The sequence below is a fragment of the Ptychodera flava genome, chromosome 10 (genome assembly GCF_041260155.1).
Source record: "Ptychodera flava strain L36383 chromosome 10, AS_Pfla_20210202, whole genome shotgun sequence".
Taxonomy (NCBI): Eukaryota; Metazoa; Hemichordata; class Enteropneusta; family Ptychoderidae; genus Ptychodera; species Ptychodera flava.
In genome coordinates, this window is record NC_091937.1 from 20,092,242 (window position 1) to 20,107,455 (window position 15,214).

The window sequence follows — 15,214 nt, forward strand, 5'->3', positions numbered from 1 at the left end:
GGAAAATCTAGTGTTACATGTACAATGTATATTCTTTCAAGCATGTAAAACATGGCTGTCTTACACACATACAGGACCTACAGTCGTGTATCCTGATTGCCTAGGTTATGTTTTCTGTCTTTTCAGACTCAAGATCACATCGTCTGTGTGTACTTTTAACACACAAAATGAATGCAATGTATGTGCATACAATGTATATCCCCCAAGGTTCTCAATCACCATATCTAAGAGATTGAAGCCGGAGGTGCTGCACAGTCGCAGACTACAAACAATTTATAGTCTGGCATTTTTCCATCCAATTTTTGACATACACACATGTATGCCATCTAGAAAATGTACGTTTAGTAAAATTTGAGAGAAACTGCAAAAATTTTAAAAAATTAGAAAAAAAATTCAGGGGTTTGCTTTTTTGCCAGGGACAAGTATTCCAGCACATAGAAGATAATCAAATGCGACAACATACTTTGCTGAATATGAAAAGCTACCTGAGCTGAGCTCTTTGAAATCACATACTGTACAGTCTGTAACTTGAGAATTAGAGATAAAAAATGCAGAAAGTACAAGTCTGGCAAATTACTTTTTGAGATGAAGGGCACTACAGAATCAAGTAGCCCCGTCTGATGACTCATGCTTTACCAATAATTCATTGCATTTGGTAACCTCTTGACCTCAGCTAACACAATCATGTATCCACGTTGTCTGAGGTCACAAAATCACTTTTCCTATAGTGTGCCTCAAGTACTAAACTGACCAAGAAAATGTGACTTAACCAATATCTGTATGCCATGGTTGGTCACAGCTGAGGTCATTGCCCTTTTCCAAAGGGCAAAGTTCATTATAGCTTGAATTTCAATATCACCATCAATTGTACCAATCTTGAAATTGTACAATTGCTCATTTGCATATTTCAAAGACAACACGCATGTGCAAGTTTTTGTGAGCTGACGACAAACACCAAACATTTTTTCAGATAATGCGAATGAAGTCTCTTTCTACAGAGATATGCCTTGTGATCCTAAAGCAGGTTTGCGAAATCTGACATCTTCAAACAGCTGTCATAGTTTTTGTAGATACTAAATGTAGGATGTGTGACATTGTGCCCTCTACAAAGTTCAGTCATATGACCTTTCACAGGAGGGTCATACTATGACCCCCTTCGTACTTTTCCTGGACTCTCTGGGGTATTCAAAAATTTTGAGATTTAGACTAGTGCAGCTTACCATTAACTTTTTTGCCTAAATTTTACATATGGTTTTCTGCGTACCAGTTGATAAATCAAAACAGAACACTGATTTCAGAAAGAAAAGCATCTATGTACATCTACATTGCAATTCAAATACGATATTATAGTCTGTTACAGATAATACACTTCTATTTGCTGCACAAAAAATATATATTTGTTTGCTTTGCGCTATCAGTGGTCCCATCCCTGGTGGTAACGCCAGAATTAGTTAATTTTTTTCTTGGCAAATACTAAAGCTCCATTGGCAGAAACTCTGTCTGTAAAATTTTTTTTGTTTTACTCCAAAAATCTTGTTAAAATGTGGTTTCACAGTACTCAGCTTGTCAAACAGCTTATACATGTAATGCCAAAAATTGTTGATGACAACAGAATTCTGGTCTGGATGGTTCTGAAGATTGTATACCATCTTATTCAACGTACTTTAAAGTCCCATTATATTACCATGCCCTGCCCGTCGCATTTTGATTGGTCTAGCTGAACCACGTGACTGACCACAAATACACAGTAATGGTTTGTTTACATGCCCGTGAATATGAATAATAAGATTAAGAACTCAAAGTATCGTAACTTTACACCTCAAACGAAAGTCATAATCAATCACAAAATAAAATGGAGCACTTGTAGGTCAAGTTGAGATACTTTTTTCTGAAAACATCTCCGGATTTGCCAATTTTTTACAGCGCGCGTGACAGTGCGTCGCGTATTGCTCAGTTTCTGGGGCCCAGTTGTCGTTCGCTCCTGAAATTTTCGGAAATTTTGACGGTTTTCTTGGGTTCGCTGATAATATAATGGAAATAACAGACTCCGCTCTAACCATAACGTTTATTTGTGGGCGCGGGCTCAAGGAAAGCCAAATTAACGGGCTCGGCAAGCCTCGCCCGTTAATTTTTGGCTTTCCTCTCGCCCTTGCCCACAAATAAACGTTAATGGTCAGCGCGTCGCCCGTTATTTCTATATTAGCTATATTTTTGCATTTTTATTTGTTAAGATGTTTTAGAATGAAATGCAGCTCACATTAAAATGCTTACCAAAGTGTGACCATGAAACGTCTTTCGAACACTGGCGATGAATACAGAGTTTACATTGTAACGCTTCAATAATGTTTTAAGTTGCAACGCAAATATGCCCACTGCAGATATACATGTAACGGCCTGAATTTATAAATTGACCAAAACCATCAGAAAGGATTGAAATTTGAAATTTTCAAAGACAATATGGTTTAATAATAGGAATCAAAAATATCTCTCCAGAGATTGGATAATATTCTTTGGAAAGTCAATGGTAAAAAGATACATGTACAGATAATGAATTGTATATCTTTTAGATCAAAAGTACTGAAAATATTCACGAAACATTACCAGCCACCATCTCATTGAATAATGACTAACAAAAAAATAATAGCTAGAATTACAGTAACTGACCAGCAGCATCAAGGAAACAGGCAAAATAAAAATATAAAAATGTCATGCCATTTACCGGTAATGCCTAAACATTATGTAGCAATAATGGATTGTTATAAAGCATGCAATAATTCAAAGAGTACATTTTATCCCTTTAAGTGTTGTAATTTTTCCCATCAAAATGTTAGTGCTACATTTTACCAATTTTTATGAATTTTTCTGTAATTGTTTTGATAATTTTGGACTAAAGGGACACAACTTTTTGTTGGCTAGAGTTTTTTCTCAAAAGTTATGGAAAAATCTGAAAAAAATATTGTCTGCATTATATTTATAAAGGTGACAAAAAATGACTTTGGCACTCAAAGGTTTAAATTTCTGCAGCAAGCTTACTTCCACTTTGACATTTTTCACTGCAATGGTTTGGCCAAAACCCACTGTTATCAGCATTGATTGTGCAACTGTTTACAGGGAATTGGGGTGAACACGTTACAATGATTTTGATTGGGTGTCAGAGGGGAAAAAGCAAAGATTTCAGCAGACCTGATTTCAGTAAAAGAGAAAAAAGTCACTTTTCAAAGTGAACTGGGGCAAACTTTGAAAATCTTGAATTTGAGATGGCTACAAAATGTAGCATGAAATTCAGTCTCTATCTCAGTTTCACATTTAACCCCTTTGAGCGCAAAAGTCAATTTTTGTTGCCTTTTAAAAAACGCACCTCAGTGTATTTTATTCAGATTTTGACCTAAATATTGATAAAAAACTGTAGCCAATGAAATATTATGTCCATTTGGTTCAAAATTATCATAAAAATTACAGAAAATTAATAAAAATTGGTAAAATGTTGCAGTAAAATTTTGGTGGGAAATATTACAGCACGCAAAGGGTTAAGATTCACTTTCAAATGTAAAGAGTGTATATTTGTACTCAACACAGAGAGTGTACCCGATAACACAATTTGCTTTACAATCTTGGTACGGAATTTCACAGCATATCTGAGAATGATGCCAAGAACTTCTAGAGCTGTCAAGATGTGTCAGTTGTTTGCCAGTATCAGTTGGAAAAGTCTGGCACAGAAAAACAATCTTTGTGTTTAACCTGGGGGCAAAAATTAAGACTTGTACACAAATCTTGCATTAGATATCTCCTCAATGTGATTTCAGACCCCAAAGAGCATTTGAAAATGGCAATCCGTAATCAGAGACAGCCACTCACTCCCGACAATCAAAGAAACCGTAGAAGATATAATTTCACATCACCATGTACCATGGTACATGTATGACTTCTTTATTTAATTTTACGCAGGGTTGGAGAGAAGTCACCACACAAGAAACAATATACATGCACTTGTCTTGTCAGATACTTTTCTTTCTCTCCATTTGCTCAACTCGCTTTTTGCTGCGAGTGAAAATCCCAATATTTCTATAATTTCCATACACAATAATGTGTTTGCAAGACATAGAAAATGAAGTTTGAGAAAAACTCTTACCCCTTTGACTGCTATAATTTTTCCCATCAAAATTTTAATGCAACATTTTACCAATTTTAATGAATTTTTCTGTAATTTTCTTTATAATTTTGAACCAAATGGACATCACATTTCATCGGCTACAGTTTTTTGTCAAAATTTTGGCAAAAATTTGAAAAAAATTGCCTGAGGTATATTTTTAAAAGCGACAAAAATTGACTTTGGGTTACATCTTTGATTTAAAGCAATTCCGGTGAAAATGCAGTGGTATACAGTGTCTGTGCATTAAGTATCCTTCAACAAAACATCACAACATCTAAAATACTAGAGATAAGCAAAGTGCTTCTATAAATATGGACTTATTAATGTCCATCTGTGCTAATTAAAGGAAATCATAATAGGCCATCTCCAGTCTATCCCCATTCAATACACACAGGTCAACTGACATCATTGAACACAATAGGTTTGTATCATACTGGTAGATGCTTCTTGCCGAAATAGTTTCAGATAATACTCAAACCACAATGTTTTTATTTGAGAGAAGCTGAATATTTCATGGGTTTGCCATCATGCACTAGTAGGTAGGCAGTTTACATCAACGTGTACATTGTACCAGTATTGTATTGTACATTGTGACTGGGGTCAAGGCCAGACAATGTGCTGAAATTCGACAGAACAATCGACAAGGAACCATATCAATCAACTGGAGATTATCATCTATTTTCAGAGGAGCGCTGTCTGTGTGTCTGTACAGTTCAGCAATTCACGGTGAAATATCAAAATGCGTGCATATTCAGTATTCAAAATATCAAAACGCTTACAAAATGGTGTTGAATTCTGCAGCCTACGGTTTTGAAATTCTGATATTTCCTGCATCCAGTTTGCCTTGTAAATATACAGACTCCTTCATTTTTGAGGGGAGGTGAAAACAGATATATACAGTGTATTTTCAGTCGGGTATTATTTCTCTTAAAATCACTGCGTATTTGATATTCCATGCTGAAATTTCTCAATTTCACAAAAGGAAAAGCCATGGGTGCAGTTCATCGTATTTGCTCTTTTCAATCAAATCCAGGTACCATATGTGTACCCTTCAAAAATCTACAGACGTTTTTGTTCAGGCACGTATCATAAACGTACCAAATTTCATGGCAATATTTTGAATACAGCTAGGTGTGCTTTGTAAATAAAATACAGTGAACTAGGTGGACATGAATGCACAGATCCAACATTTTTGTGTATTTCCATATGCAGTATAAATTGTAAGAGTACAAGACAGCATGATAATATTTTGTAATATTTCTTGTCATCAAACTATAGAACTAGCAGTAAATATGCCGTTAACCGGTTCACCAGCATATACATGAACTGTACATTGACAAACTCCTATTGTTGCCAATATGCTGCATTGTGGTTACACAGAAAATGTACAATCGACACGTGGGTAAACTAGGTCATATCACAGATTTTCATAGAATGGTATGTTTCCAAACTGCAGCTGCAATGCAACTGATGTGAGAATGTTAGAACAGGGATCTAAATGGTGCTTTGGGATCTAAATGGTGCTTCTCTAAAATACCTGTCCTTATCAAGTTTTTATATCAGCAAATCTTCACAATTGAATACATGTTCAGTGGTTGAAATGAGACTCACAGACAGATGGTATTTTGCCCTTCCACCCACAGGCAATCATGAAACACTAGGAAATTCTCAAGGTAAAAAAATACCGCACTTTCACTGAGTACTCCGTTATGATACATGTACCACTCTAAACATTTTCGTTATGTTGTACTCTAATGCCTACCATCTTTGCTACTTCTTGTCAATGTTGAGAATATGCTATATTCACTCAGCTACTGCAAGTCATGGTAACCCTCTGAGAGAAGTACTTAATTTTTCATTTGAACCAAAATTTAAGTGAAACATTTTTACCAATTTTTATGAATCTTTCTGTTATTTTTTAATAATATTGGACCAAAAGTACATAACTTTTCATTGGCTACAGTTTTTGATCAATAGTTTGGGATAAATCTGAAAAAAATTGTCTGAACCTAAAAAAAATTGTATGTCTTACATTTTATAAAGGTGACAAAAATTGACTTAGGCACTCAAAGGGTTGAAGTGGCAATTGCTGTCACAGTACTGATAATTTCCAAGACTTTTTGCTAAATAAAGCAAATACTTTCTTCTTTACCTAAACGTAGACATAGAAACACAGAGTACTAGCCACACAATTCTCCAGTATGATGCATTGTGTACTATAACATTCAATTTGTTACTGTTGACAAAGGAAATCAAATTCAGTCCAAGGAAATCTAATCCAATCTAATTTAGTCTAATTCAGGCTAAATTCAGTTGTCAACAATACGAGTGGACAACAACCGCCACTCCCACCCACAGGCACCCCCACACAGACACACAGATACATACACAGAGGCTGGGTTGACAAGGTGAAAATCAGACATTTCAAACTGATTTGGGAAGAAGGAAAAGAAACTACATTTACAGACAGATCAAAAATAATTAAAAATATCTCAAAAGTTCAGCCAGTACTGTCTATTTTGTGAAGAGCGGAAAAGTGACAGCAATAATCACTATTAATAGGTTTGATACTAAATATAGCCACACAGTCGTGACTTTGGCTTTCCTGACAGAATTTCAGACAAACATTGTTTTGCATGTGTTTATTTCTCCATATGGTAGTTGAAGCCATGTGATTATTACGATTTATATCAGAAATGCCGAGCTACCAAAGGACCTACAAGTAAATTTCACTATTCTTATACTTAAAGTAATTTTGAAGTCTAGAAACAATGTCAGACAAATTTTGCAAACTGTGATATTAAGTAACAGAACAGTGACATCAACTGTGAATCAATGAAACAGCACTACACAAATAATATTATAACCAGGATTTGTATTATTTCACTTCACAGAAATTCTCACAACTCAGTTTGTTACCTGCCAATAATTCCCTGCCCGACATCTTGTCATATTTGTCTGCACTACTACTATTAATAAATGTGTACCTTGAAATAGAAAGTTGTCTATGTATATAGACAAGATGGCTGGTAAACTAGGTATTATCTCTGAAGGGAAAATTCAAATTTCACAAAAATATGATGGTTAAAAACTTAATTTAATCAAATGAATCCTACACAGGCTGCAGACAAGAAAAGTATTATAATGTATCTTAAAACAAAACTGAACCTGGTAAAAAGTGAACTATCAGTTTCCATCGAGATAAGTTTCTCAAGTCCATTTCTTGCTGGTTCACCACTTATTCAAAGAGGCTAATGCTTCTAATATTGCACTTCGTGCACACCTCATTTGAATATTTTTTTTGTTTATCAATATGCTCAACAGCTTGGACAATCAGAGCAGGGGTGTTCAATTTACATGACAATGCATACTTTGCATATTCTTTTGTTGCGAAAATGTATTTTGTATGTTTATTAACATATGAATAGATCACTTGGAAAACTAGAGGGGTGATCCATCCCTCAAAATCCTCCTTGTGGAGAACACTGTGTACAGTATTACATAGATAGCATACAGACTATGTTGATCCCGTCACAAAGCATAGCTAGCAGCTGATGCAAAAACTCCTCCCTCAATGTGCCATCTGATGGCAGTGATCACTGTAAAACACCACGTAACAGCCTGTTGCATGTACCTATGATCCAACTGCATTGATATCGATCACTCCTGATTAACCCCTTCCACCCCCGTGTTTTCCTCAATATGGATTGATCTGCCATACAAAGCAATGGGGTTGTACCACATCCATGCTGTAAAAAGGGTTGTAGTAGACCCTTACCAACAGAGCTTTATCATGTATAGAGAATACGAACTTGGCTTTTACAGACATGATGTGCAAAGTCTAAACATGAATATGAATTATGATAAAAAAACTTTACTTTTACTCTTTTTCAGTGTTCCAAGTAGTCTATATTCTTCTATCAGAGTTCAAATATGTTTTCTTGTTTTTTGAGGTTGTTGTAAACTATGTCCCAATTTTTTCTTGATGAATGTGGAGTTAGTACTACAATGTTGGACCTGTATAATCACATTTGGTTGAGTCCACATGTTTAAAACCGCACACGAATACATGTCCCGTCTCTGCATTGTCATTCTTACTCATCTCTTACGATTTAAATTTTTTCAATTTTGTGTATTTCGTTACAGCAGAATCCTTACTGAAGTTTTGCTGCTCACAAAATGAATTGGGGTCTTACCCCCTCCCCCTTAAACAAAGGAATTACAATTATAGTGTGTCAGCTTTCATGATTGATGGTCCCTTATCTGTCCCCACTGTATCAACATAGCGTGTCAAGACTGGATTCCAGTGAAGTGGAATTGATAAGGTAGAGTTTTAATAATCAGATTTCTAACGTGCTGGTATTTGATTTTATTCCAATAAAAATGTCAGAACTTTTATTTGATAGGATATGATTGTATGGTTATTGTGAGATTCTTCCTATTAGAATGCAATCAAATGAAAATGCAATGCTTCATACCCCTTTCCACTGGTGGATAATGGAATAGCCCTTTAGCTGTACATGAAGACCCTGGACTGTAGAACTGTAATAGAGGAGGGAGATTTGCAAGAGGGGAACCATTCCCTAGGCTTTCTGTTTTCATGTTACATTTGAAAACTGCGTGTATCAGAAGGATAAGTTACCCTGTTCACACCTGATTTCCTGTGAGCGGGTCCACAATCAGCACTGATAACAATAGGTTTGGGCCAAACCATTGTGGTGAAAGGGTTAAATGATGAGAGTGCCCAGGGTCATGAAAAAGGACGCATGCAAAACATACTTGCTTCACTCAGTGGGAGAATATAACCATGAATAGATTCATTTTCTGTACGACATAATCACGATAAGAATGATAAACACTGCGGGAATTTTTTTCCAAAAAACAGAAATTGCATTCAGAAATGGCAGGAGGGGACAGCACATTTGTGATGGACACGTGCTCAGCATGTACCTCAGTTTTTACTATGATCAACAGCCGCTATAGGCACTTTAGCAAAGAAATAGGAAACAGTAACGCCCCTGATATCAAGGGTCAAGACAGCTGAATAGGTGGTACTGCACTTTCCATTGGCTGGATAATGTACAGTCGGTAAATTTTTATAATCTCTTGACATTTCTTGACAATCATAATGTCAAGAAATGTCAAACCCAAGGTTCTTGAGAAATTATTTCTTTACAGACCAGGTGACCTGATTTTTTTTGAAACAGTTTTCATTCATTTGGAAATATTTTGAAATAAGGCAATTCAATAAATTTTATCTTGATATGCAGAACAAAGTTTTGCACAGTCTACACTGGGTAGGTCACAATATATTTTCCATGTGACTTGCAATACATTTTTTTAAATTTTTAAAATGAAAAAGTACACCTTTGCCTAACGGTAAATTTTCTGTGGATTTCTCGATAATTTCTTTTACAAAATATGTCCTTGCTAATTTTCAAAATTTTATTTGGTCGAAAGACAGAAAACATACCAAATGACCTGTATTGTACCGTGGTGATAAATGTTATTTATTCCTTAAGCACACATAAATAATGTCCACTTTACAACTTGTGTGCAAAGAACAAACACTTGCTTAATTCAACATTGAATGGAAACATGGAAAATTAAACGCCATGATCGCTTCTCACACATACGGTAGTAAAAATATCACCACAGTAAAATTTGCCAGAAGTTACAGGTTGTACCCTGCTTTTCAGACAGTTGAGTACAGAAAAATTCACTGAATTTCTCAGTGTGTGTTCACTGAGAACTCCGTTTGGATGTGGAACAACAGTACAAAAAAAGGCAAAATTAAAATGTGTGCAGAGTCTGGTCATACATTTGAATTCTTCTCTGCCAGTCCAACAGAGCAGACTGTGATGAATAGCATGTGACAAGACCAGAAGCTTCCATTTTATTTACACACCACTCATTCATCATGGCACAAAATCCCCCCTTGTTCATGTTGTTGTGCCATTAATATTAGGTTTCACTGAAACTGAAAGGTACCAATGCGCATTTATTGAGCACAGTACTGTGTGTGTGTATCTCATAGTCACAATACCATTAAAATACATGATTACTGAGGGCAATATTTCTCTGCCATTAATTGAGGTCGAAATCTCACCACAAATTTTTCTCTCATGTTGCTGCGGCATAGCACAGTCATTGCGCAAAGAGCGCAAACTAACCAACTCTGGTAATTCTGCACCACCTGACAGTCGCACTCTTTTGATTAAAGGTAATATGTTTTTCATTAACTTATCCCTTTCACTGGCAAGGAATACCTGAAAGAATCATAAAGCTACTCCCAATCCGGGTTAAACTGTCATTAACCTCTGGAAAGATCTCATACTTCCTGTGCCCGATGGTGACACAGACAGACAGACGGAGCCATTCCGCAATAACAAGGAATTCACCATCAAAAATCAAACCAACAATAATTTGTCAGTGTCCATAATTGTAAATATTTTGTACAAGATGGAAAAATCAGACTTTACCATATGTGCGGATGTCACTGAAAATTATGAAATAGAGATGTTTTACTGCACTTATTCAAGGTTTAATAACCATTTTGTATGTGTACAACCATAAAATTTTAGATGAAATGGCTGGACTGACAGAAAAGGAATTTGAAGAGTCTGACAATCAAATGCCATTTTATAGAATGGAAGGATTTTCAAATTAAATTTTTTTCATGACTCACTTCAAGATTAATTTTCCCTAAATAATTATCAGCTTCAAGAATATAATAAAAATTCTTTATCAAGGTTTTTTTGAAAACAATGAATGAAGTACAAGTTTAAAAGAGAGAGAAAAAAAAATAACATGATAGCAGGGCATAGTGTTCCAGACACATTGATGACATTTTGAACTTTGACCCCTCTTTTGTTTTGATGATTGTTCTTCTGTGTGGCCAAGTACTTCAGGCACAACCATGACAACTGAAAGGAATTGCACTCTATGGTCCAATTACTAGGGATTTTACATGAAATTGATAGACAGCTACAATAATAATAAATTATATATCAAAAGAAAGCTCTCTTCAAGACCAATTGATTGCATTTTGTTTGATGAAAATCGGTTCAGTACATGCAGAGATATGTCCTGTTGATTTGATAAAAAACTTCTTCCCAATTAGAAATTATGCCATGGTAGACACCTGTAGTTATCATAACCACCAGGTGACCCCATTTTGAACATTGTTTGAGAAAACTAGAACTGTAATTTCTTGTGCTTTTGGCAATAACTCAAGCATTTCTTACTGAAAATTGATGAAATTTTTTGTGGATATTGCTGACGAAATGTTCAATGGTTTTTAATTTTTATAAATGAAAAAGGTTATTTAGAATGCTGTTTACAAGGTAAACAAATAAACGATACCTGTAAAAAATCAAATGATACCTGTGACATTGATCGCTGTATGCATTATGTATTGTGAACATCAACAGAAATATGATAATCATATTCCATCATATTTACTTTGCATATATGAAAACAGTTATTTAGATTTATATTTACAAGGTAAACAAATAAACAACAATACCTGTAAACAATCAAATGATACCTGTGACATTTTAGAACTTGATTTGAATTTAACAAAAAATTCTTTTAGATTTTTTTTAATTTGAACTTCGAAATTTTTTAAAATTTTTTTGTGTGATTACAACTGTTATTAAATGATTATGAAATATGTCTGATTAATGTAGATTTTAAGTTAAAACAATTACAAGAACTTTTCCAAAAAGTCAAAAAAACTTCGTTCTCAACCCTTTGTCAATGCCGTAAAACAGCAACACGCATTTATAGAATGAACAACTGCATTTAACTGGATGTAAAGTTAAGCTGCCCCCGAAATAACATAGACCCTCAAACATGTCGAAGTCAGCGGTCCGAAATACAACCAGTATAAATACAACTTTTCCAAAGTCAGGGACACCATCAATGAGGAAAGAACAAATTAATGATCTATGGCTTTGTTCTTCAGAGAAAACCAAAATAGTCCCTTCTCGGGAACTAAGATCGAAACTAAAATTTCAGTATAGTATCGGCAAAGTGTGGTGCACGTGCGTATGCCTACAGTTGTACACTGCAGTGCAGTGCTGGCTTGACAACTTCTCAGTGTCTATCGAAAATATCACCCAGAAGTCAAACTACTTCGAACAAGATAACGTTTGAAAGGGTAAATATATTTCTCTAGATCCTTGCGTTATAGATAAGAAATCAGACAAATCAAGCTGCAAAATCATGAACGTCGGAACTCAGCTTAGACCTCCTGACACAGAACATGCGGCGAAGCGCCGATTACTTGTATGTTATTCCTGGGAGTGCCCGGATGTACAGTTCGGGTGAAACCATACTCGCTAAAAAGGGCCTAAGCATCATTTTTCGCATCGTCAGACTCGTAATTATTGCAGAATTACAATTAATATTTATCATAAAATTAATTTTGGGGCCGAACGTTTAAGGAAATCAAGATTTTCTTTCAAAAAAACACAAACGAAACACAAAGTTTGATCACAGATTGAGTTTTTCTCGGCCGATTTTAACGTTCGCCCCCTCAAAATGAAGCCCATGATCTCTACTTTCGTACCAACCCTAAAAAATAGTGATGCGATCAGAATAAGTCATGCGGAGAGCCTATCAAAGAGCTATATGTTCGATCTCCTTCGCGGGACATTTGAGGTCACGGCACAACGCTCATAATGGACGCCAAAATCGCCGGTACGCGTGAGTTTGTAGTCGTGCTGTTTTGCCATTTATCGTAGTACAAAAGTGAAAATTTCCCAAAATGAAGTTAAAATAATAATCTTCAACACAACAGTTTCATTTTCTCTGATTATTTGGTCTATTTAAGAATTAACACGAAAGTTCGGACTAGACCTGCATCGAACGCGTACGTTCAACACAAATGTCACGTGACCTAAATCCCTACAATTACTGCCTTTTGTGCACTACATGTACATCAAAAACACAGACAATTGCAGTTCACGTAATGTAACACCAGCACTAAATGCCCAAATTGATTCTTTAACAGCCATGGTTCCACATACATTTTTTTTTTCACATAAACAATGCGGATGAAAATCTCCATCTTCACCTCTTCAAAAGTCGATATCACATCAGGTAAAATAGCTGTGAAATTCATTGAAAGAGCGGATTAAAAATTATAAGCAAGAAAGCAGCTGCTCACAGATTTTTTTGGAAAGTGAAAGTGAACAAAGCAGACAGTGTCAGGGTGCTGACTGGGTCTACACATTGGAAAACGAGGACAGAAGGGTTAACCGTACAATGTACACTCTACAACCACTGGACTTTCTTGTTTTTCTCTGATTCCAAATTCACCTGTAGCAATTTAACCTGTTAACCCCCAATTTTCCTGTAAATGGTCCACAATCACCATTGATAACAATACGTTTGGGCCAAACCATTGCAGTGAAAGGAGTGTCTCCGACCGCCCTTTGTCAACCTTGATATAAGTCAATTTTCTACAGCAAAACAAAACTTCTTTTGAGGCAAATGGGAAGAAGACGTTGAAAAACTGTGCAATGTCAGGTCACGCTGGATACACAGCATTTGTAGTAAATATTGTTTGAATATTGTTCCTAAAAATGTAAACGAACAGTCAGGCATATCCTCAGCGTGGAACTCTAATCGACGCTGGTTTTGGATATTTTCACACGTCATCAGTATCACGGTTATGGCAAACTTCTTACCTTCAACTGTTCAGACTGTTGGGCCAGTGTTTGATGCCATATTGAAAATCACAAGAAAATTTCAGCTTTTCTGAAATTTGCTGAAATCCAGTAGTATAGAAATCCGCACTGATGGATACAAATAATCGAAGAGAATCTGATTTGATGAAATCAATATGTAAGGTGATACATTGATGTTTTTTTTGTCTTCAGAGATGATATCAAAGTATATAAAACTCAAAAAGGTCATTCCGACAAATTAGTGATTTATATGGACTATCTATATAAATTATCAATAGCAAATACTGGAATGGGTCAGGAAATATCAGTTGATCTTTTCGTTCTAGTATACACTTCTTCGAGCTAAACATGATTACTGATGGCAAAACCCACAGCAAACTATCTTCCATTGTTTGACAACAATTAAGCATTTATCATTCCAGATGACCTATTTTCATTGTCATCACTCTCCTGTTTTTTTCACAAATTTCTTAATCCCACCAACGCATGCACTAATTATATTTTGTAAAGCTATATACAGCTTCTTTGTGTAGTGGTTTGACCCAATTGAAGTGGTTTTTCAATCCAGGGGGGCTGGACTCATGATGAGGCAAACAGGTGTGAAGGCTGTGAATAGTGAATTATGTCGGCTGGCAATGAAAGATGACTGGCAATTACTTTGTTTGATGTAATATGTCTGTCATACAGAGATCTACAGGACATTTATGGCTGCTTCAAATTGGTTTCACAAAATTAGGAGGGGGTAGGAGGGGTTTCTCGGCAACTTCGTTTCTGAATGCCACTCAACAATACACACAACACAGTCAATGATTCAATTCCATATTCCTCATTAATTTCCTGACATCATATTATTATTAACAATAAATATCTTGCTAACCTGGGCCATTGAATACTACCTATGTGACTGACATGACAATACTATTGAGGGCAATCAACATCCCGCAATACAATTACCTCACTTACAAAGTACATGTTCTCAGCTAACAAAAATTCACACAGAATACAGCAGCTCACAGTAGCTTCCATGTCACTCATATTTCTCTCTGATTACAAAAAAAATATGTAAGAAGCAAATCCTAACTATAGTTACAACAGTAATTTTATGAATATGCAATGATAACAATTTTGGGAATAAAAATTTTTTTGTCATTTTAACAAATTAAGACCATTCTTTTTTTTTCATTGTTTGTGGGCAAGTCGTGAAAGCAATCATTGGCCAACATTATTTCAGAAATTTAGAATTTCTCTTTTTCTTTCATTATCCAAAGATTTTTGAATAAAGCCTGTTCTTTTTTAATGATATGGTTGAGTTTGCATCATACGTGTACCTAAGAATAAACAGCTGTTAGCCCTGCGGATACAGTGC

At 35.5% G+C, this 15,214-nt stretch overlaps 1 protein-coding gene across 1 annotated transcript in view; it reads right to left on the reverse strand.

Annotated features, from left to right (window-relative positions):
- LOC139142201 (DNA polymerase zeta catalytic subunit-like) overlaps nucleotides 1–15,214 on the reverse strand; it is a 62,563-nt gene that overhangs the window by 42,757 nt on the left and 4,592 nt on the right.